The sequence below is a fragment of the Equus caballus genome, chromosome 27 (assembly GCF_041296265.1).
Source record: "Equus caballus isolate H_3958 breed thoroughbred chromosome 27, TB-T2T, whole genome shotgun sequence".
Taxonomy (NCBI): domain Eukaryota; kingdom Metazoa; phylum Chordata; class Mammalia; order Perissodactyla; family Equidae; genus Equus; species Equus caballus.
This window is the reverse complement of record NC_091710.1, coordinates 15,379,250-15,403,355: the sequence shown is the minus strand read 5'-3', so window position 1 is coordinate 15,403,355 and position 24,106 is coordinate 15,379,250. Positions and strand designations below refer to the sequence as shown.

At 43.0% G+C, this 24,106-nt stretch overlaps 1 pseudogene; it reads right to left on the bottom strand.

Annotated features, from left to right (window-relative positions):
• Window positions 1-2,375: 2,375 nt before the first annotated feature.
• LOC138921001 (cGMP-specific 3',5'-cyclic phosphodiesterase-like) overlaps window positions 2,376-24,106 on the bottom strand; it is a 38,194-nt pseudogene continuing 16,463 nt past the window's right edge.

Genomic DNA, 24,106 nt, shown 5'->3' with positions numbered 1-24,106 from the left:
TCAGTTCATAGCAGATGATGTGAGACAATGGGCCCATGCTCATGGAATTCACTTGGCTTATAATTTTTACCTGTCCATTCACTTGTCCATTCACTTGTCCGTCCTGAAGCAGCTGGCTTGACAGAATGGTGCAGTGGCCTTTTGAATTCCCAGTACAGTGTTGGCGAGGGGACAATCCCTTGTAGGGCTGGGGCATGGCTTTTCAGGAGGCTTTAAATGCACTGAATCGTTAATCGATATGTGATGCTCTCTCTCCCACATCCAGCATTCAGGGTTCCAGGAATCAAGGAGTGGAAATAGCAATGACATAACTATTACTCCTAGTGACCCACTAGCCAAGTGTTTAACCTCTGTCCCCTTGATCTTATGTTCTGTTAGCCTAAAGCTCTTAGTTCCAAAGGGATATATGCTGCCACCAGGAGACACAATGCCGATCTCATTGAACTGGAAGTTAAGACTGACAGCTAGGCACTGTGGGCTCCTCGTGCCTCTAAATCAACAGGATAAGAAGGAAATCACTGTGCTGGATGGGGTGACTTCTCCTGACTACCTCACCAAGGAGAAATTGGACCATTATTTCACAGTGGAGGTAAGGAAGAGGGTGTCTATAACACAGAAGACCCCTTAGGGTGTCTCCTACAACTACCATGCCCTGGGATTAATGTCACTGGAAAATGACAACAACTCAATTCAGGCAGGTCTACTGATTGTCCCTACCTTTCAGGAATGAAGGATTGGGCCATTGCAGTGACATCTAGGAGGTCACACTGTCTGACCTGGAGCCAGAGAATCTCTCAGAGACCCCTGACAGCCAGCTGTTACTCCTGTGGCTCAGGAGTCTGGGGACAAGGCACGGGAGCTGCTGCAGCCATGCTGCCCCCTGTTGGCCAACACTGTTGCTGTTTCCCGTGCAGGTGAGTGTGCCTGTCTGTCCCAGGGACTTGGTCACTGAGGGTGGCTGAGTCAGTCCCATCTGGACCCAGAATCAATAGCGGGAGACACAGGGAGAACAGTGAGCTGAGTGAGTGAGGGGGAAGCAGAGGTGAGCTGAAGCTCCCCAGAGTCTTCCACTCAGGAGAGGCCCCCCGCACCTGTGCAAAGTGAGGAGGCAGATGGGGAAATGGGCCCAACGCACCATGCAGGTGCTCAAGAGCTCCCCTCCCAAGACCCCTTCAGGGACACTGGGGTCCCCCATATCTCTTTCATTATCTACAAGACCCAACAGGGGAGGAGTTCCTACATTCAAATGTGTGCAGGTCCCTGACCCGCTGCAGCACCCCTCAGCTCTAGGCAAAGTCTCTGTTGCCTGGAGGAAGAGGAGGAGGAAGAGAATTGCACCCTCCCAGGCCCCAGGTGGTGAGAGAGCCTGGCCCTTCATGGCCCTGGGTCCCGGAGGTCCTGACCGCTGCAGTCTCATCACAGCACAGCTCAGTGAACTCACTGCTCACTTCCCTCTGGCCTGTGAGACTTTCCCAGGTGGCAGGGCCAGGCAGGCTCACCTCTGAGATAGCCCCACGGTGCCCCCTGCTGGCCACATGTCCTTGCAACCAGGCCACAGACCTGACACACCTGAGCGTCCTGCAGGTCTGCACTCGATGGTGCAGTTGCTTCGGGAAAATTCCTTGCAGGTATTCAAACAGTGACACCAAGAGTTACCATGTGACCCAGCAATTCCACTCCTGGGTACAGACCCAAAAGAAACGAAAGCAGGTGTCCACACAAAACCTTGTACGTGAATGCTCATAGCAGACAAATACATAATAGCCAAAAAGTAGACATAACCCAAATGTCCATCAGCTGAGGAATAAACAGACTGTGCTGCAGCTACATGATGGAATGCCATTCAGCATCGAAAAGAAATGGAGGGCTCACACATGTGGCAACACGGTGGACCCTGAAGCCGTCATGCTGAGTGAAAGAAGCCAGACTCAAAAGGTCACGCATCATATGAGTCCATTTATAGGGAATGTTCAAAATAGGCCAATCCATAGAAACAGAATATGAATTTCTGTCTGCCTAGGCCTGAGGGTTTAGGGGAAACAGGACTGTCTCCTAACGAGTAGAGTGTTTCTTCTGGAGCAGTGATGGAAAGCTTCCAAAATCGATTGTGGTGACGTTGCACAATTCTGTGAGTATACTAAAAACACTGATTTACACACCTTACAGTGTGACTCGTATTACATGTGAACTATATCTCACTGACGCTGTAATGATGACTAAAGACTGCACGGTGAATCAGCAACACAGAAGACATCCCCCAGAAGGGAGGACAGAGTCTCGTTCACTCACTTTAAAGGGTCCCAACCAGGGCAATGAAAACGCAGAGGAATTCCAGTAGCGAATGTTCTAGGTACTAAGACAACCTGAAACATCCATGAGGATTTCTATGTTTTAATTTTTTTTAAAAGGCACTTAAAGTTTAAAAAAACATATTCACAAGTGTCAGAAAAGAATCATCATAACCCGGGGGAGGGGAACACAGGGAGCCATCAAATAGAAAAGAAGTGGAAGAGTTCGGATCACGTGGATGTGCACGCTGAACATGAAAGTGGACCCACGTTTATTACTGCTCCACCCCAAAGAGACGTCAAAGTCAAACAGCCCAATTAATGAGATCTCTTTCAAAAGCATCAGTTTATGAAAAAACAAAATGTTAGGAAATAAATATTTTGCAATCATGAATTGAATCTTCCAGATTCCAAGATTTATAACTAAAAACTCCTGAAGGTTCCATTTCATAGGCATTGGAGTGACTCTCCTCCTTGTGGTTTGAGTGGATTCCAGAAGTGGCAGATGCCTTCAGGATCAATCTGAAAAGAGTCCAAGAGTATGTGTAAAAGGCTGTTCTCAATGCTTAGTCTGACCCTAAACTCTATATAAGATCAGAGACGTGAACGAGGAGCAGCACAACCAGCAGGTAGAGCGACAAGGAACTGTGGAAAACTCAGCTCTGTGTGCCGGGATATTTCAGGGCACGTGTCTATTAAAATTCATCAGGCTTTAATGCACCTTTCACGGTTAAACAAAAGCAAATACAAAGACATCCTGGATTTGTCCAGGCGTGTGCCTGTTCCTGATACCAGCCTTTGGTGTCCCTTCAGTTCACATGACTATCACCGACGACAGTATACACCCCTGAGCACAGACACCGCTCGCCAGGGCCAAGGTGATGGAGGCACTGGTGCCACGGAAGTCTGGGCTACTTAGCCAGGGGACACCTCCTACCTCCGCCTCCTCCACTTCTGTCCTGGGCAGTCAGGAGAACCCTACCCCACCCTAGGGGCTCTCAGATGGCTGTCATGACGTGGTCAAGGTTTTAATGACATTGCGGGTGTAGGGTTGCCAGGTAATGAATGAACAAAGAAGCTGCCCTCTACCCGTATTATGATCACATCAAGGAACATTACTGACACTAAAAAGGAAAGATATTGTTTCTAGAATAAAGGACAGACTATCCTAGGACAGACCATTTGCCAAGCTTCCCCTGATGTGTGTGTACATAATATATAAATCGCATTCACCCACCTTTTTAAGGGGTTTCCTCCTCTCTAAATGCAGATGATGATAAACCTCTGTCCCAGGGGTGTGAGGAGAAACGAGCACAGGGAAAGTGTGGATCCAGCCCCAGCACAGAGTGAGAGGGAAGACATGTCAGCTGCTGGATTCTCACACATGCCTCCTCCTGGTCTTGATCTGCTCACTGCCCACCATCAGGGAAGACTGCACAGGCCAGCCTGGAGAACCAGACCCAGGTGAGAACACCAGGTCACAAGGAAGAGGCCTGGCCCCGAGTCTGCCGCCAGGGGCCCCACAGCTTCATTTGTACAAGACAGTTCAGGTCCACTCTGCACACCCACCTGAGCGCTGACCTGCTTTATACCAAGCACAGCGCTGGGGGCCACGGTCGGGAGCAAGACAGCTCCTGCCCCCCAGGATCATCGAACCCAGGGAAAGGAGGACCAATGACGGCCTCGGGGAACCAGTGATCACTGATCTAGAGCTTCTCATGGAGGTTTAAACAGAAACATAAAGAAGCAAGCCATTTGAAAGACAGTCGACAGAAATTGGAAAAAAAATGAAATCATCTAGCTAAATGAGCATGGAGGTATAATCCGCTTGTCAAAATCTAGGCAGGATGCTCACGAGCTGTGCAGGCTGCTGGCTGAGTGGGTAGTAGAGGCAGCGGAACAAACTACCCTGTGTGGGAACCAAGCGCACTGGTGGGAAATCTCCACCAAGAGCGGGGTTGTCATCACCGCTCCCCGAGATTACCTGTTGCACAATCTGACCCTCACCCAACATCCCCCCTGAGGGTCATTTTCATTGATGGAGACTCACGCGAGCACCATGTGCTTCCAGCTCTGGAAAGCAAGGGGTCGACTGACCCACACATATCAGGACCTGGCCTTGGTCCTGCTACCCTGCAGGTGCCCCAGTGCCAACAGTGAGCCTACCTGGATCTGCCCGATGTCCACGGTGATGGTAGCAGCAGAGGTGAAACCTTTAATGATGGCACAGGAGACAAAGTCCAGCAGGAACCCTGGCAGCCAAGAGGGAATACTGTGTTGGTCAGAGCTCTGCCTGGTCCCAGAGGACATGGGTGAACATGGCTGGGAAAGGCAGTGTGGATGAGACTGAGGCTGAGGACTGGAATGACATGCCCTGTTTGGGCTGGTTGGAGAGCAGGAAAGGGAGGTTGGGGTCTGAGGCTCTGGGAGCTTCTCCAAGTGTCCTGGCCTCTCAGCAGAATAGGGGAGGGCTGAGCGGCGAGGGTCCCCCTGCCCCTACTACACGCACACAGGGATAGCCCTTGGAATGCAAAGAAGGAAATGCTGAGGGCAGGGCCATCCTCAGGAGACAGGGGCCTTGGTACTCTGGGAAGGGCAGAATCACACCTCCCCCACCATGGACTGAAGGCCTGAGAGTCTTACCCAAGCGCAGGGACCCCATGGCTAACTGCATGCAGCCCACAGGAAAGCCAGTAGCACAGCACAGGCGGGCTCAGGGTAACATGCCAGAAGGTGACCAGGAAGAACTACACGAAGCACCCATGAAGGCAGAGTAGAAGCCACACTGTTGGGGAGAGAGTGATGAGCACCCAGGAGGCACATGGCACACCCAGGGTGCCCCTGGTGTAGACATCTGAGCACAGGGGTCTGCGGTGTCCACTGTGTGCTTTGGGCACACCAGCGCACACAGGCAGGGTAACCACTCACCCTCAATCATCCATGAGTGTGACCTGCTGTGATGAGGGGACCTCTTTTCTACCCGCACCCAAGTGGGGCCACAGGTGCCACCTGCGGGAGCACAAAGACCTGCGTGTTTCTGTGTGAGTCTGCGAGTCTGAGAAATAATGCTTAAAGCTACAGTGAGTCATCCTGCTGGCCCCATCACACAACCCAGAACTGCCCTGATACCTGTGTGTGACAAGTGTGACAAGAGAAGTTATAAGGGCGCGCGTCTCCCCAAAGGCAGTCACATGCTCTAGACTGTAAACCAAGGCTTCTTGGTTCCCATGGGGCTGGAGCCCTGGGTGCCCCGCTGTCTGGAGAGGATACTGTGCATTTCTACTCTGCTTCTGGGCAGGTGATGAGGCCTAGTGTGGGGTCAGGGCGGGGATGTGGCCAGCAGCAGGGGCAGACATCTCACCTGGGGCAGGAGTCAGGTCACCTCAGCACAGGCCAGCGCGTGGGGAATGACCTTGAGCCCCACTGAAAGTCCAGTGATGAAGTCCATCTTCAGAGTCCAACAGCCAGGCCAGGATGGGCAGCCTCCTCTGCACGGCCGCAGGGGGGCAGCAGTGGTCTTGCAGGGCCATGCTGGAGCCTGAGGGCCTGGCCTCACTCAGCCTGGGGTGGAGCAGGGGCAACACAGACCAGCAGTCAGGGTCCAGGCCTCAGAGGACCCAGCAATAGGGCGGGGGTCCAGGGCATCAGGGGAGGCACAATCTGTCTCCCCTCCAGGGGGTCTGAGCTAGATGGCCTACATCCCACCCCCTTGCTGGTCTGAGACAGGAAGCCAGAAACCTGTGCAGAGGGGGCCTCCACGAAAGATGGAGTGTCCCCACACCCCTGCCCTGAATCCCAGAACCCCACTTGCCCAAACCCTAGCTGATGAACAGTTTCTCAATAAGAATCCTAAACACTCAGTTTTTCCTCCAAGGAAAATCTGCTTGCTTCTTTTTTTTTCCTCCCCAGGGAATTTAAGGAGGCACAGTGCAGAGAGAAGCAGGGTCCAGGGGGCTCCCTCCTCTGGCTGGTGTGGGTGGGAGGACTGGAGGCCCTGAGGGCCCGAGGCATTGCAATGGCCAGCCATGGAGACTTCCACCCACTAAGGGGACTGCAGCGCTGGAGGGGCTGTCTTCCACTGAGGCCTTGCCTTACCCCCGCCCCCACCTGTGGCATTGGCATCCTAGGGGGCCCCAGGGGTTCTAGTTGGTTCTGGGAAGTTCAAGGCCCCTTGATTAACTCAGAGTGCACAGCATCCATAGGATCCTGGCACCACTTGCACAGAGTTGGCCCCAGACTGCCCCTCATCCCCGCCCCTGCGAGGCTGCTCTGGGCACAACATGGACCCCACCCCGAAGCCACTTACGGCGAGTCTAAGGGTGGGACACCACGCTGCCTAAGAGTCTATGGCCTGCGGGCTCCACCAAGTTCTGGGGAGGCGGGAACCTGGGTTGGGACGCAGCGGGTGGGGAGCGGGGTCCACGTGGAAGGCGCCCGCATCCTCGGCCCCTGCGCCGGGCCGGCATCGGCCTCCCCCCGCGGCCCGGCTTTTCTCCCGGGAGCTCGCCTACCCTTCCCTGGGCCCAACGCCACCCACTGCCGCCGCGGACTCACCAGGAAGCGCAGCAGCTGAGGGTCTCCTGAGATCACCGCATCAGGGTCCACGGGAAGCGCAGTGGTTGAGCGAGGGGCGTGGCCAGGGCGCCTGGGGGCGGGGCCTGACGCGCACGTGTACTCGGGCGGGGCCAGAGCCCCGGGTGCCGGCCTGCGAGGCGCTGCCGGACCCTGAGCTCTGCCGTGCGCATCGGGCGCCTAGCTGGAAAGTGCTGCTGGTCCTTGGTGAGTGCGTCCCCCGCAGGCCCGATGACGTCCTGAGCGCTGCCTTCCATCGCCGCCTGTTGTTCCGCCAGAAGTGGCCACTCGTCCCTTTACACCAGCGGTTAGTGCTGACCCGAGCGTGCCCTGCAGCCCCACTGCCATTCCCTCCCCATCTCCCCTCTCTGCTTCTCGGATTTCGTGGTCGGCTCCTTGGAGAGGGAGGCAGGGGCGGCCTTGCCCACCGCGGGGTGTGCAGGGGTGGGCACCAGCATTCAGCCCCCAACTCCTGCCCTCCGCTCTGACCCTGCTCTCCCACAAGTGCCCAGAGCAACCAGAGCTAACCCTGCGGGCCCCCAGCTCAGAAGGTTGGGCGGCTTTCCACAACTCAGGGACCCACAGATCCTGAAGGAGATGCCATAGGAGGGGCTCGTGCCCCAGTCCCCAGAGACCAGCCGGGGTGCCCTGGGGCTCTCATCTGTTCCCCAGTCCTTTTTTCAGACTCCGGAGCGCTGTACTTCAGCTCTCCCTCTCCTGGCTGAAAGGTGCAGCCCCTGACAATGCATCCCCTGGCGGAAACCCCTGGGAGGTTTCCAGAGCCCTGCTGTTCAGGAGATTGGCTGCTGATGGGGATGTTTCCAGGGGCAGCAGGGCCCCAAGTGGTGGTGGTAGCAGAGGCGGCGGCAGGTTCAGCCTTAGGAGAAAGGAGGGCCACTGCACGGGGGTGTGCCAGGACCCGCGGTTGCAGGCTGGCTGGTCTGTCTGTCCCAGGAGCCTGTCCCCGTGGCATCTGCACAAATACAATTGTCCAGCCTGAATGCAAGGACACGAACTGCGGTACTCAGGCAGCAAACTCGATCAAGAAATTCCTGCAAAATAAAAGTGGATACTGGACATTGCAATAAATCATATCGGGGAGAATTGAAGAGTGTTAGAATTATTCAAAAGATTTAATATCTCTGGTTTCACAACTGCTGCAATGTTGCAAAGTAAATATCCACAAACAGAAATAGTAAAGAAAATTAAAAGATCATTGCAGTCAGCAGAAAACACTTTTTTCACATGAACCTTCAGAAGAACCACGTGTTAATAAGAAAGACAAGTATAAAATTAATATTCCATGTAACCAAAGACACAATGGTAGATGAATAAAAAGGCATTTTGAATTATATGCAAATGCAGAGCACACTTTTGGTTATCTCTACACCCTCCATAAGTTACGGGAAATGTCAGAGGAAACACTGAAATGCCAAAGTATAAATTTACATTTAAAATTAAATTCAGGTGGCATGAAATTGATTTGTTTGAAGGGTTAAATCTTCTTAGAAAAATTTTTCCACAAGGATCATCAGCTCTAGGTGTAATAAAATTTGTATTTTGAAATAATTTATCAGAAATCTCTCCAATGTTGTCATAGCCTATAAAACACTCTTCACGGCTCCACGAGTGTTTACCCCAACACAGACTCTTCTCCTCGGCATAAGTGAACGTGATCTGCAATCTTGCATCTGCCAAAAATAACAGACACCGCTTTCAACTGTATCAATTTAAAATAAAAGTTACTAACTTTATATATTTTCATGACATAATAAACGAATTTGCATAAGTGAGACAGAAAAATCTTATGATCTGTTTCAACATATTGAGAAAGTGTCATGTACTATATATGTTATATAAAGTAAGACTGATAAGATTGCCTTGTAATGTGTAAATTTATGTTATTCATGCCTTTTTCAGTCCTGTTATGTTTTATAAGTAATAAGATATTTTAAAGGAAAATGCTTCCTATTTTGGTACCTTTAACTGCGTATTTCCCCCTGCTTCCTGCATAAGGGGTTCTGAATGTTCATTTTTCTATGGGCCCCACAAAATATGCAGTCAGCCCTACAGCTGTGTGAAAGGTTTCCACCCCCCCCTGCAATGACAGCTCTAGTGAGGGGACAAGGCATGTAGCCAGCAGAGGGGTCTTGGGTCCAGCTACACACAGTGACACAGGTTGAGACTGTTCGCACTATTTAAAAGGACTTTAATCAGAGTAGGATTCAAACTGAGTCTCTTGGCCAGTACAAAGTTGTGTTTTGGGCCATGATTTTAAAGCATAAATAGTAACTAAAAGCTGAACATTGTCTTCTTAAGAGCACAGAATCATAGTCCTTGGTTTACAACTAGGGCTGCCTGATAAAATAGAAGACCTCTAAGCAAACTTAATTTCAGATGAACAACAAATAACTTTTTAGTATAACTAGGTCCTAAATGTTACATGGGATGTATTTTTTATTTCCTATATCTGGCAACCCAATTAATAGCACTATCATCATTAGTCCATACATTGCTTTAATTAACTTAATAATTAATCTGATATTCATGTTTTAGGTGCAGGAATTTTTAGTAACTATCCTCTTAAGAAACCTTGTGGCAACTCTAAGGCACTGAGAACTTATTTTAGATACTCAGAAGTGACTGATTCTGGATCCTGTTAATCAAATTGTGATTGACCCAGGGTATCAGCATCAACCTCGTGCTTGTTAGAAAAGAATCTCATGTCCCACCTAGACCTACTGAATTCAGAATCTGCATTTTAACAAACTCCCTATGTGATTCACATACACATTAATATTTTAGGAGCACTGATTTAGAAAGCTGTGTTTTAGGAAAATTCCCAGGGCATATGCAGGGTGGATTGAAGGGGAACTGACTGCAAGTATAGAAACCCCTTACAAGAATATTTTAAAAGTTCAGGCATTGCTTCAAGATCTGAATTCTGGTGCAGGCGGCAGGAATGAAAAGAAAGAAACTGAAATGAGAAACACTCTAATGGAAAAAAATCAATGGGACTGGGTAACAGACCAGATGGAGGAGAGAAAGGAAAGATGTCAGAATCCGAATGTAAATCAAGTAGAAGCATCAAAGTGTTTCTAGTCTTCTTGGCAGGGGTTCTCAACCTTAGCTGCACTGTGATCACGATGAGCTTTAAAATACTCATGCCTGGGTCCCAACCCCAGAGACTCTGATTTAAGGTGAAGCCTGGGCATTAGAATTTCAGACTACTTCCCATGTGATTCTACTGTGCAGCCAAGGTAAAGAAACACCAATATGGGCTCTTTCAATCTATTTGTTTTCACTTAGAGTAGTGATTTTCAACCCTTGCTACAGTTTACTTGGGGAGCCTTAAAAATATATCAGTATCCAGACGTTGCCCTTAGAGATTATGATTTAATTGGTAATATTTTAGAAGTTCTTCAGTCAATTGTAATGTGCAGCCAGGGTTGAGAACACTCAATTGAAAAATTCAGTTTAATTGGTAATTTATTAACCATTTTTTTAAAATAAGTATAAATGAAGAGGAAATCAGTGCTAACAGACTCCAAACCTTCTAGTTAGGCGAAATATAAACCAACCTATTTTCCTTTGCTTGTTATAACTTCACAATGAAATTTACTTGGAATTAGCTACAATTTCCATTTTTTCAAAACTTAATTTTGGATCCAAAAAGAATCGGCTTATGACCATGACCATTTATGAAATGAGCATTATTCAGACACTTATAATATGAAATAAATTGATTCCAACTGCAGCCACAATTATATATCTTAGGATAGAATAAGGTCCTGGGGGAGAAGGACAGGAAGGAAGCAAAATGTCTGAAGTTTATTCCTGAGTCAAAGTAAAGTATCCTTCAGGACTGAACCCTGTAACTAAGGTCCAAATAAAAAATATCGAGCAGAACATTTAAGCACTTCATAGTTAACTTAATCACTATGGGATTATTTCATAAATGTGCAAAGTAAAGTAAAAATTTTTTTCAAAAAGAGAAATGTTTCCAAATAACCTTTTATAAAATGGAAAATTGGCTTACCTCTTCCCTATGATTCTTTATTGGCATACAAAGAATATTTTGTGTCTTGTAGCCTGTAATTTGGTCCACTTCTGCATTGAATCGAGGATCCTAGTAGGGAAAAAGAAATTCAATTTAATGACTGACCTGTTCAAAGATTGATTTGATTTTTCCCATTTATAAGATTAGAGAAATCTAACCTTTGACTTACCTTGTTGCTCTGAATGACAATTTTATCATTGTAAAAGGCACTGCTGAATGTAAGTACGTATCATCTTTGACAAAGATAAATTTAAGTGATTTTTAGCAGCTAGTGTTTATGAGAACCAAAAAAATACAGACTCAAACATATAAAGGAAATATAAACAAAGAAATAAACTCAAAGAAATTAAGGAAATTCAAAATATTAACCAATTTGGATAGCCTTACTTAGATTCAGGAAGACTGGCAACTCTCCTCCCCGTAACACACTTTGCCTGTTCCCATCTCGCTACCTGATTCTTCCGTGCCATCCAACAGGAAAGCATCTCTGCTCTGAAACTTTTCCTATAAAACGAACCACCTCCAAAACAAACTTCCAGTATTGACTTTACTCCCTTGTAATGGTCGTTTATATAATTCCTCAGTATTCTGTTCTATCTCAGGTGTTCACAAGAATTTATATCTTTTTTCTTTTTTCTTTTTGTATATGTAAAAAAGCTGCATGGCCTCAATCAGACTGTAAACAACTCAATCTTTTGAATCTCTTTCCCCTTTTATAAAGTATATCATGCACATCCAGTAATTGCAAAGGACTCTGACACGCGTAAAAATTCTAAATGTGAGCTAAAGAAAGGTACAGGCTATTTTCTCTTAAACTCCAGATTGGGAAGACTGAAGTTACTTAGGCTGTAAACTCTGTGAGGGGCTTTTTTTGGGCTCATCACTGTATTCCCAATGTTAGCACAGGAACTCAACAGCATTTGGTAAATAAATGAAAGAATTCATCAACAAGTGATATCATAGTTATCAACTGTGATCATTTTTAGTTTATTATAGTTTAAATTAAATCTTGTAGGTAGGGGGAAAACATACTAAAGGAAATGGACAGATAACCACTATATGAGGAAAGATTAGAATGGAAAAAACAAACCAGAACATAAACATTTGAATGAGTGTTGTTCCTTCAAAGCAACAGCCTTGGGAAGTTACATGTTTAACCTAATGACAGCATCACTGCTCTCAAAACTCTGCTGTAGGAATTCCCTTCAGAGAATATGGAATCACTACACTGGAAAATCCTCATCTTTGAAGGTCATTTCTATTTTTTTTTTTAAATTAGTCTAAAGTCATGCAAAGCCAAAGCTGTGAATGAAGTAAATGACTATACTAGATTCCATCAACTGGGGTCAGAAATGAGGCCAATTTTCCCCTGAGAGGGCCAAACCCGACATTAAGGACAACTGCAAAAGAAAAATTATAAAATGGTGGAAAATCAGTTTAAATATTTTATATTATAAATAAACGCTACCGCATTTTTGCTTTTTCTGCAAACATACTCCAAGTTATATTGAGACACAGAGAAAACCTGGGCTGAATGTTTCTAAGAAATAGTTCCTAAATAACATCCTTTAGTATGCAAAGTATCAAAAGCAATTCTGATATTGATGAATTAAAGAAGTAGAAATTTATTAACTTATAGAGTAAATTATTCTACAAGCTAATAATCAAAATATGAATAAAAATGCACCTTCAGCAATTATTTTGTTAATGAATATTTGAATTACAAGACCAATTTATGAAGACGATTAAACCCAACTATCTAATCACAGCAATAGAGTTTGACAGACTGAAATTAGCAGGACTATCACAACATTTTTGTGCATAGTAGAAGTTTAAAATCAACAGCAGCCTGGATTGCTCTCTTCATTGAAGGAGGCGGGAGTAACATATGCTTCAAATTCACTTTAGGTGAATTTTGGCATCTCAAAATATTTTCCTTTAACAATGGACTCACTGCAGAGGCAATACTCAGAGAGAAGTTCTAACCCCATTAGGTCCAAGAAACACCTTAAAAAAAATGGAGCACTACTGTTATTGTGATTATTCCTTTTATTGTTTATGAGAACATGTCAGTGTAAAAAAAACACAAGCCTTGGATCTCCACTTGCCATGATAAAGCAACTGGTACCAGACTTGCCCTACTGCTTTACTAGACAGTGGAGAGCGGAAATGCACGATTGCCATGCAACACTCCGGCTTTCTTCCTGGAGGCATTTTCCTGCTGGGGAGAAGGCAGGCAGCATCCAAGTGGAACAACAGTTCCAAATGGAAGTGAAAGAAATTCGAGACTTCTAAAGGGGCTGGAATTTGAAAGCCAAAGTACCTGATAAGAGAGGCTGTCTTGGGGGGTTAGGGAAAGGGGTTTAAAGGAGGAGTGGCAGAAGACTGAGCAGCTACTCACTTCAGACACGTACATAGCAAGACTCTGCCCTTGCAAAAATGACCTGTTGAAGTCTGAAATCAGAACGGGGACACCAGTTTGGGAAATGTTTAGAGACACTGGACTTCCAGTCTAGCCAGAGGAGAGATCTTACTAAGCACCTCAGGCATTCAGTTGAGACACAGAACCATATCCTAGATTCAGGGGGCACTCCCTAAGATTAAATTCAAAAGTAAAATACATCCAGCCTAAAAAATAATAATACCAAGGCCAACAAGACCAAAGATCTCTCAACTGCAAGAACAAATGTCAGCCTTATTTTAAAGGAAGATGAAATGATCCAAAAGCCCTGCAATGAAACATCCACAATGTCCAGTATGAAATCAAAAATCAAGACACGTGAAGAAACAGGAAATTGCAACCCATAATGAAGAGAAAAAGTAGTCAATAAAAATGGACCCCAAGATGATTCAGATGTTGGCATTAACAGACAAAGATTTTAAAGCAGCTACTATAAATGTATTTAAGGACTTAGAAGAAAATATGGTAATAATGAACTGATAAGGAATCTCAGCAAAGAAAGAAAAAACTATAAAGAAAAATAAAGCCACATGGAAATTCTAGAATTGAAAAGTATAATGTCTAAAATGAAAAGTTCATTGAAGGGTCTGTGAACCTGACCATAGATCAACAGAAAGTATCTAATCAGAAGAACTCAGAGGGGAAAAAGAAAAAACCTATAAAAAGTTAACAGAGCCTCAGTGTTTTCTGGGACAATATCAAGTGATCTAACATATACGTAATTGAAGTCCCGAAAAGAAGAAAGAGAATGGAGCAGAAAATATTTAAAATTAAATATTTTATTTAAATAAATACAATTAAAAATAAAATATTTAAAATTAAACCAAAAATTTCTCAAAGTTGTTGAAAACCTTAAACTTATACACATGGTGTGAAAATGAAATACAGCACCACAGGAGGTGCAAACACAAAGTATAGCTGACTTCTCATGAGAAAAATGAAGACAGGAAAAATGTGGGAAAACTCTTTTAAAGTGTTGAAAGAAACTACTATTAACTAATATCTTTTAAGAATACAGGCAAAATAAAGGCATTTTCAGATAAACTAAAAATGAGAGAATTTGTCAGCATCAGACCCACACTACACAAAGTGCTAATGGAAGTTCTTCAGCCTAAAGGGAAAGATACTGGAACCTGCAGAAAGGAGTGAAGAGGTTAGAACTTGGCTTGAGCATATGCTTACAGAGTAAGGAAGCCTGGTTCTTCACTTTTGGAGAAGGAAACACCTAGCAGAGAAAAGAAGCAGAAAAAAAAAATGTACCTTGAGATGTGGATTGAAATTGGAGGTATCAGTAAGAATTCATTGTTTTTAATATAATAAGTAGATAGGTATAGAAATAAATAAAATATAGTATGTGTGTATATTTGTTTATTTTTTTCCTAGCTCTGTCTGCAAACATATTAGCAATGAGCACATATCAGAAGCAATGAGCTCACCTAGTGGCCAGACCTTGGTTTCTAAATACCATCCTTTCCTTGGAAGCAAGGCTGCTTGGAAAAAGGAAGCATTCTAGGGCTAGGGCAGGGAAGGTCTAAGAGAGCCTGGAACATCTTGTTAAGGCAGTAAGAACTTTCAGCCCTACCAGAAAGCAAGAAAATTGTAGTGATGGGGGCATATCAAAAATACATGGGAGTCTGCAAATCTGATATAATTTCAGAAGCCAAATAAATAAAGATAATAACAGATCATAACTCATAAACAAAATGAAAATCCATGAGTCCTCAGTGATATACATGAATGAATGAATGAATAAAAAAGACAAAACTCTTCCTCACATTAGAATGCCAACTAATAAATATAGAAGGTATGATGGCGTTAGAAAATCACTGGATGCCAAAACTGGTAAATGTAGGTTGATGAGGGATAGGATATTTACATAATATCAAAGTATCTCCCCATAAGATACTTCTAATTTGTTGTTTTTAGTGCCATCAAGTCTCTCCGACTCCTAGTCACCCTGTGTACAGCAGAGCGGAACCCTGCTGGGTCTTTTTGCTCCATCCTCTCACCTACCAGCACTGTATCAAACAATGCTGCACTGCTATTCACAGGGTTTTCGTGGCCATTTTTTTGGAAGTGGGTGGCCAGGTCCTTCTTCCTAGTCTGTGTTAGTCTGGAAGCTCCAGTGAAACCTGTCCACCATGGGTGACTGCTGGTATTTGAAATACCAGTGGCATAGCTTTCAGCATCACAGCAACATGCAGCTGCCACAGTATGACGATAGACAGATGGGTGGTATGGTTCCCTGACCAGGAAACGAACCTGGGCTACAGCGGTGAGAATGCTAAATTTTAACCACTAGACCACCAGGGCTGGCTACTTATTATTTACAATGAGAAATTGTACCCTTATAGTGGAGAAACCCGGTGGACACCACTGTAACCAAGTTATCAAATTTAACACCATCAATACTGGGATAAACTAATATCACATGCTTCCTGATAACATACACTGAGGAGGTCTGTGGTATGATAAAAAATGTATTTGGTCTTTATCCCTGGTTCCTGGCACAGAGCTTCTAAAACCCTTAAAATTTCCTGAGTTGATAGGAGAATATTTTGATATTCCTAACAAGCCCCTTTCAAGCACAACTTAGTTCATGCGAATGAGATGGTTCATGGGTAATTGAGCCCCAGATAGCTTCAAGATGGGGGCTGGCTGCCAGAAAAACCAACCAACTGACTGGAGGGTTAGAACTCTCAGACCCACCCCCGACCTCCAGAGAGGGAAGTGGGCACTGGCGACCAGGTTGGTGAAGATATCTATGTGCTGGGATGACGCCCCCCCGCAAAGGGCATGTAAGTTCTGTGTCCCCCACATCCCATTCCTCACCCTATGCATCTCTTCCATTTGGCTGTTCCCGAAGTGTTTCCTTTATAATAAAACTGTAATTGTAAATATAGCACTCTCTTGAATTCTGTGAGTGATTCTAGCAAATAACTGAACTTGAGGGGGGAACGCCTGAATTTTCAATCAGCTGGGCATAAGTGCAGGTAGCCTGGGGACTCCATTTGTGGCTGGTGTCTGAAGTGGGGGCAATCTTGTGGGACTGAGTCCTTAGCCCGTGGGGTCTGCGCTGACTCCAGGTAGTTACAGTTAGAACTGAACTGGATTGTAGGACCCCCAGCTGGTGTAAGAGGAAAGAATTGACTGTTGTTTGGAAAACCAAACAAGGTCTCAACATCAACACCTGTGGTATTCCTGCCCAAAGTGCCTAACTTGAATCTATTCAGGAAAGACAGTCTACTAAATAACTGGCCTGTATTCTTCCAAAATATATGTCAAGAGAAATAAACACTAACAAACTATTCTGGATTTAAAGGAGACTAAAGAGTCATGACAGGTATGTACAATATGTAATCCTGGGTTAGATCCTTGATCAGAGGGAAAAAATAACTATAAAGGACATTTATGGGACGATTGACAAAACCTGACTATGCATTGTTAGATAATAGTATTGGATCATAAAATTTCCTGATTTTGATAAATGTGTTACAATAGCGTAAAAGAATATTCTTGTTAGAAAACATACTCTGAAATATTTAGTGAAAACGTCTCCAACTTAGACGGTTGAGAAAAAAATAATATGCATTATTACTTATATGCAATATATATAGAAAAAGAAAATGATAAAGCAAATGGGGCAAAACATAAACAACTAGAGAATCTGGGTGAAGGGTACACAGAAGTGTCTTATACAGTCTTGCAACTCTTCTGTAAGTTCGAAATTATATAAAAATAAAAAAACAAAAAAAGGAAACAACAGAGTAGACTTGCCAAATTATACACAGGTTTTCTTCCAGAGTGGCATTTTTAAGACATTGCCCCAAGATTATTAGAACTTTGAACAAAGACAAATATTGCAGCTCCCAAACTGTGTTCCCTGGGGCACAATTATGCCATGACAGATTAGTAGATTTATCAAAATTAAAACAGTTGCTAGTGTTATTTCTTTCTTCTAAAATTCAATTTGCAAATAATTTTACTCATCAGAAATTCATTTGAGAGAGCTCATATTTCCTTAGAAAAATATCTTGATAAATCCTTGGAGTAGAGGTGAGACCCACAGGGTGAGAGATGGGGAAGATTCATTTATCTGGAGAAAGAATGACAAGGGAGGAATGATGGAAGGATGGAAGGAATTAGCAGCTACGTGGTGAAGGCCACACAAGTGGAATGTGACCCTTCCCTAAGCCCCTCCAAGTTTTCTTCCAGAAATCAGGGCATACATGGAGTGGTTGTCCTATGGAAACAGGAGAAGTGTCCAAGTTTTGTACTCCAGTTGACTTGGGAGAACGAGGGGTGTTTTGACAATGTAAATCCTTTGACATAGGAAATCTTAGCTAGGCTTAAGGTCACGGAATTAGGGGTTCAAGGCAATCTGTGATGGTTAATTTTCTATGTCAACTTGACTAGGCTAAGGGATGCGCAATTCGCTAGTGAAGCATTAGTTCTGGGTATGTCTGTGAGGATGTCTCTTCAAGAGATTAGCATTTCAATCAGTAGACTGAGTAAAGAAGATCTTCACCAATGTGAGCAGGCATCATCCAATCTGTTGAGGGCCTTAACAGAACAAAAAGGCAGAGGAAGGGCAAATTCGCTCTTTCTGTTTGAGCTAAGACATCCATCTTCTGCTGCCCACCTGCCTTCTCTCGGAGCTCCTGGCTCTTGGGCCTTCGGATTCAAACCTAGACCAGACTTACACCAGTGGCCCCTCGATTCTCAGGCCTTCAGACTCTGAATTACACCACCAGCTTTCCTGGTTCTCCAGCTTGCAGACAGCAGGAAGATCATGGAAGTTCTACCTAATTCCAACTGAGCTAATTCCTATAATAATCTCCTCTAATATATCTATATATATCCTGTTGGTTCTGTTTCTCTGAAGAACCCTTATACACAATCCAATCTAGATATTGGATGATATCTAGTTTTCATATACAGTCTTGCACCGCATAACAACATTTCAGTTAACAACAGACCACATATACGACGGCGGTCCCATAAGATTAGTACCACATGGCCTAGGTGTGTAATCTAAACCATCTAGGTTTGTGTAAGTGTACTCTATGATGTTCATGTAACAGAATCACCTAGTGCTGCATTTCTCAAAACGTATCCCTGTGGTTAAGCAACCCATGACTGTACAAAGAAAACACCAAAACACATTTATATAGTTGTTCTGATTATTATGTGTCAATATCTTATTATTCATAAATGCTGTGCCACATTCAAGAAAGCTGCATAAATGATGGGCTGATGCAGGACGAGATGGTGTGACTGAACATCAATATATAGGCAGCATTTACCAACTAACCCTATCATTGGTATTTGTGGTCTAATTGAGAATTACTGGTCTAAGTTGGGGAGCTTGTCTTAGATTTTAAATATATGAATGTGTAATTTTACTAGTAATAAAATGGTTGAATCCTCAAATTTAGGTCATTCTGTTACAAAGTTTTAAAGAGCGAATCAAATGTTGACCCCTTCTTACAATTAATTTGTCTGAGACTATTTTTTAATTCTTAGCTTCAGTCTGAGTACTACTATATTTCATGGCTACCTCATGGTCTTCTGCTACATTACAACTTTTAAAGTGTTCTGTGGTCAAATAAGCTTAAGAAATACTGTTGTACAGTGTCATTTTTACAGATGCATTTTTAAAGAGGGAGGACTCAGAAAACATTAGAATGTATTTTCATACTCTACTTTCACAAAGGCCACGAGACAGTATTTTGATTATTCAAATTATGGGTGGGGCTGAGAAATGAATTACTCATTAGCCACTGACTTCCACTGTTAATACCAATGTAAATTACATGTCACAGATCAACTCCACAGCTTCTATTGAAATTCCTGGGACACAAACAACTTCTGCAAGGCCACTGGAAACACAGATCAGGGTGCCAAGAGTGAAGTGGCAACATGAGGAACCCACATGCTAAGAGGCTTCACTCTGGGAGCGTCACAGATCAAGGGCATGGGGCCTCTTTTAGACAGCAGTACAAGAATTAAATCATTACTAACTGCAAAACAAAAATTACATTGTCAAAACTTTAAAGATGGTAAGCAGATGAAACAAAATGCTTATAAGGGAAAAAATTCTCCGGGCTGGAGAAACATAAGCATGTGGACAGATGAAAACTTTCTCAGCAAAGCTGAAGCATATTTATGGTCCTACTGTACTTGAGACTATAGTGCCCTTGAAAAGCGGAAACACAGCTGTCACCTAACACAGGAAGGGAATTCCGCAAATCTGGCAGCAGTCCTTCAGCTGTGTCCTTAATACCCCCCTCTTGGAGTCAGCTACCATGTGACGTTACTACAGAGCTCAAAGAGGACATGGAGAGAGCTCCATGAAGAATCCGAATTGAAGAAACTGCTTGTACAGAATGGATTCTGAAAAATATCTCAGGATTTAACCTTTCTGAGCTACGACATCTCTCCCCAAATCCCTGCCCTCAGTGTTCCTTACCAGTTACCATCATTTATTCACCCAACTTGAAACCTGAGTCACCTGTGACTCCTCTCTTCCTCCTCACTTCCATCTCCCATTAGCTGCCAAGTCCAGCAGATTCTGCTTCTTCATCTGAAGTCCATTCCCTCCTTTTGATCTTTAAGGCCAATGCCCTGGTTCAGGTCCTCACTTCTTCACACTATTACAATAATCTATCCTCCCAGCTTCCAGTATTTTTCCTTCTAATTCATTTTATGACCACTGTAAAATTCATCTTTCTAAAGCACAGTCAGAATCATACTAGTCCACTTTTCAAACCATCTTCAATTATTCCCCATGGCCCCGGACCACATACATACTCCTCAACCTGGTGAATTCAAGACCCCAGCAATCTCTGGGCTCTGCTCCAACAGCTCCTTAATGTCTATACTGACTATACCCCTACATTTCCATACAAGTGCCATGCGATCCAACTTCCCTGTCTCTTCTTCCAGCTTCTCTTTACATCTGGATCTCACCGTGCACACAACTCAATCTATTCAAATCTTATCTATTTTCCAGGATCCGTTATCAGCATTACTTCCTCAAAGAAACCTTTCTCCATTTCCCCAACTCAATGTCATCTCCTGCTTCCATGAACCTACCACATTTTCCTTGGCATCTATTATGCTCTGCTTTCTATTCTACTTATCTACCTTATCTACTATAAGTTTCACTGAATCAATACTTATTAAGACTCAACCATGCACCAGGCACTGTATTAGGCACCAGTGATACAGGGGTGAACAAAACAGCAGTGACCTCTCAAATTACATATAAGAATGTCGAGCTGGGATTATCCCGGAACCTTTATGGTGTACTATGTGGTAGGTAGCTAGAATAATTGTTCTTTCAAAGTGCTAGAAAGTATTTCATAAATATATCAAGTGTCATTCAATTAAGATGCTTTGTTTAAAACCCATAATTCTATCAATAAAAAGGATTATTTTAAATAGAAAGTTTGAAGAATCGTATAGTATAATCTTTAGGTCCTTAATTAAAGACTTATACATAACTATAGCACAATGTACAGCAACTATACATAACATACAACTACACGGAAGAAAGGATGGAAAGACAGAAAATCAAACTTTTTTGGTGTCAATGAGACTTTGAATGAGTGGATATGATTGAATGAATGAATGAATGAATTTTGAAAAGCCTATGAGTTTGGTTTCTTGACAGTTTTTGGACCTATCATGTTGGAATCTCAGTAAAATCCTCAGACATGGAAATAACAGATAGGAAAATGTATAGTGATGAGAGAATATAACTATGAGATGAGCTATGTTAAATTATCATTAAGGAGAAAAACAAGATAAGATTTTTCTCAGGTTCATATCCTTGACTCAACCACCAGTAAAAAAGATTTAAAAGATGGGAAAGTTACTACCATACATTCTAGTTTTAACTAAGTACACAAATTACTACCTCTCAGTTATCTTATTGCATACATCTCAGTTTTTAATAACACCCCCATTCACAGTAGTTGTCCAATGCCTACCCACGTTCCCCTCCCCAGCCCATCTCCAGGGTTCCAAAGGCTCCCTATTTACCTCATAAGCATCTTTGATGTTCAAAGGCTTACCAAGCGCTGCCACATGACCCACAATGCCTTTGTTCCATTCTAAGTGGATACAGTTATTGGAAGCTTCTTCCAGTGTTGAACCTTCTGCAACATCAAAGAGGTGGCTGATAAGAAACTTGTCGTTGGAGCTGTCCTCACAGACGAGGAACAGGGAATAGTGGTCAGCGGCAATGAGTCCATGGATGTGCAAGAAAATTTTGTGACACAAGGCTGTGACATCCAAAAGACTAGAAACATCTTTCACTAATTCCAAGTCTTGTGCACTGGTCCCCTTCATCATTATCAAACCTTGGAGGGGTTAGAGGCATCTGTTCCTTCTTTTCTGAGTCAGAGAGGAAGCTCACAGTTCCCTCAGAATCCTTGACAACAATGGGTCTAAGAGGCCGGTCAAATTCGGAGGCAGAGATTTTCCTGGTTTGTGTCCCAGGGGCGCTGCTATCTGCATGGGAAGTCTGCTGCAAGGGGGAAGAGCAGGATTCCGGGTGGCCTCTGGCGCCTTCCTTGCAGACAGGGATGGTGTGAACTCTGTCAGCAAACCATGAGTTGACCATCTCTCTGCAGAACAGAACACGTGACACATTAAATATTTCAGATGGAAAGGCGCTGCCTCTGACAGCTGCTAAAAATTCCCTCACGGTAAGCTGGTCAGATCATAATTCGATTTGTCATAGAAAATATAAACAAGATGGTTTGGTTAAGAAAGTTTTATTTTGAAAAACTGTAAGGGACGATTGCTTCAATGAATAATTTTAATAAAGTATGACTCCCATATATACATATTTTCAGATACCTGATTTACAACACATCAAGCATCAAGTCTGCTTTTCTCAAAACCAGTTTATATTAAAGTAAAAGACACTAAATTTGACAATAGTCTTAAGAAAACATAAATAGGGAAATTAATCTGCTGTTTAAAACATACAACTTGTTCTGAAGTTAAATATTTGAAAGTTAAAGATAAATATTTATCTAAATTTGGCTAGCAATATGCTTGATTTTAGATAGTTTTATCTATATTGCTATATATAGATTAGATTTAGAAGGGGAAATGGGAAATGCAAACAATTTTATCTGATAGAAAGACTAGACTTCTGTAAATATCCTAATAATGCTTGATGAATGGTAAAAATGATTTATTCTAGATTACCTACTCCTGGTATAAAGGAAGAAAGTTAAAAAGTAGGCAATACCTAATTTTAAAAATTCAATCCAAGAAAACTTAAATTATTTATGTTTTTAATGTACCCTCCTGTGGAAGAAACCTATTTGAGCTAAAGCCTTCACAGTGGGTGATTTTTTTAAACAAACATACCAGATCATACACATCCAAATGATTATTCATTTCAAATAATTCCCCTTGGAAAGCCATAGTCTTATACCAATTGATACTACCATTACTTTAGACATTTTTGGAACTCTTCTTTTGAAACTAACTTCTAAGAAAATTTATAAGCCAAATAAGATTAGTTTTATCTAAAAGTTAGATCTTGGTTTTCACTAAGCCGTCCTCTCAAAAAACAAAGACCCAAAAAAACCTAGACTAACAGCTAACTTACTATCTAGCTCATGCACAAGACTTGACTTTCCCCAAAACTCAAATTTACCTTCAAAAGATAAAAACTTGCTACTGCTGAGAATACTTAAAAGAATGTGCCCATAATAAGAACAACGCAATCTCTACCCTACAATAACATAGGGATTATTTCACCAAATGGCAAGACAAAAAAAGCTTGCCAATGCCCAGGGTATTTCCTGTAGTACTATTTGTTTTAGCGAAGGTGAGAAGAAACCTAATAACACCAATGGGAGGCTAGCTAAACGCATTTATCCTATGGACCACTAGGCAGACAGTGAAAGATGGTCATATGCACTGATACAAATAATCTCCAGATTTATTAAGTGAAAAAAGAAGAAAGCTGAGGGGAAAAGAAGAGGTTGTCTTATTTCTGAGTTTCCACTAAGTCTTTCATTTATGGGATGCTCCCTTAATTATTTTACTTTGAACAACACTGTATTGTTTGGTAAATATATATTATTCTGAAATGGTGCCAGTCTAGAATGAAATGGGCAAAAAAATAACACAGATATTATCCGGATGCCCTCATAATTTCAAGCATTGGATGCAGTTATAAAACCCCTTTAAAGCTCTCTTTTAAAAGTAACACAGTAGACAGGTCCATAGCACAGATCACAAGTATATACCCACCGCACAGAGTTTTTAAAAAATAACTGTCCTAATGCTTTATGAAGACATGCTGTGACTTAGGACAAACTTTCCAGTGACAGCAACATACACTGATTCAAATAATGCTGTATCTTAAAAACAGAGAGAAATGAGGGGGAGGTACTCTGGGAAATGCTTATATGGCAGCCGCAGTGCCAAAGGCAATTGATGTCACAAACACATGTGAAGCTGTCAAAAATGTATAGGAAGCTTTTAAATAAAATTGTTTTGTAAAATGTAAGATAGGAAAACAGTACGTGTAAATTCATGGAACTTACGAGATTTTTAAATATGTACATGTAACTTAAATTGCGAAATCAATATGAAAATAGGTATTTTAACTATTTCAGCTACAAACCCAAAACGTTGCCCTAACTTATTTCTTATCTTCTCATTGGAAAATGGTGATCAACCTTTTTA